Genomic DNA, 936 nt, shown 5'->3' with positions numbered 1-936 from the left:
TCCAAAACGATAGTATTTTTACATTGTTATTTTTCTGGTTTGGGGAGGGTAGAGTCTTGATTCTTTGTGGATGGTTATTAGAGACCCATCTTTTCAGAGAACAGAAAAGAAATCATTCCCTCAAACATATTAAGAAATCAACTATTCTGGAGTGGAATCCAGGGCTAAATTACTTGATTCTCTTATGAAATAAAGGGACGAGATGTTGGTATCTCCTGAGCAGATCCATCCCAGAGTATGTGCAGTGGGAGTCATACCCCTTTGCGCCTTCTGTGAAGAAACGATTTTATAACGAACAGTTGCATGGTCATTTCAGCAGCCCATATATTAAAATTTAGAGGACGAGAAGCTTAGCAAGACCCCTGTGTGAAGATGACAGCCTAATCCGTGAAGCAGTCCATAATTTTCACAGCAAAACTGAAAGCGTCTACAGCGTCACTCTGCTGTGGGATCATAAACAAGCAAATTAGGTCAAGAGTCCGACCAAGAGAATCAAGGTGCAGATTGAGCACAGCAAGCACGCCAAGAGCGAATACAGCTTCCTGAAACAGGCAAAAGAGAATGACCAGAAAAAAAAAAAAAAAAAGGAAGTCAAAGAGCAAGACACCTGGGTTCAAGCCAAGCACCAGCTGCTCCACCCGGAGCATCACAGTTTGTGAGAACAGGAGGGAGCCTGAGCTCCTGGAGCACAATCCCGGTAAGTTCACAACGTAAAGCACAAAAGGAAAGGAAGGACCAAGACTGTACATCAGTGTGCTTTTAAAGAGAAGCTGAGGACTGGGGATGCGGCTCAGTGGTAGAGTACTTACCTAGCACGCAAGGCCCTGAGTTCAATCCCTGGCACTTCAATATACAAATTTAATTAATTAATTAACTAACTAACTAATTAATTAATTAATTAATGCAAAAAGGGTAACATAACTTTGAACTCACATG

The 936-nt window shown here is 41.8% G+C and overlaps 1 non-coding gene across 1 annotated transcript; it reads left to right on the top strand.

The window, feature by feature from the left end:
* Positions 1-305: 305 nt before the first annotated feature.
* On the top strand, positions 306-407 carry LOC127697930 (U6 spliceosomal RNA). Its single transcript, XR_007980599.1, has one exon. It is a non-coding gene; the product is annotated as a U6 spliceosomal RNA (small nuclear RNA).
* The last annotated feature ends 529 nt before the right edge of the window (positions 408-936 follow it).

Source organism: Apodemus sylvaticus, chromosome 12 (assembly GCF_947179515.1).
Source record: "Apodemus sylvaticus chromosome 12, mApoSyl1.1, whole genome shotgun sequence".
In the NCBI taxonomy this organism is placed as follows: Eukaryota; Metazoa; Chordata; class Mammalia; order Rodentia; family Muridae; genus Apodemus; species Apodemus sylvaticus.
This window is presented reverse-complemented; position numbering and strand designations above follow the sequence as displayed.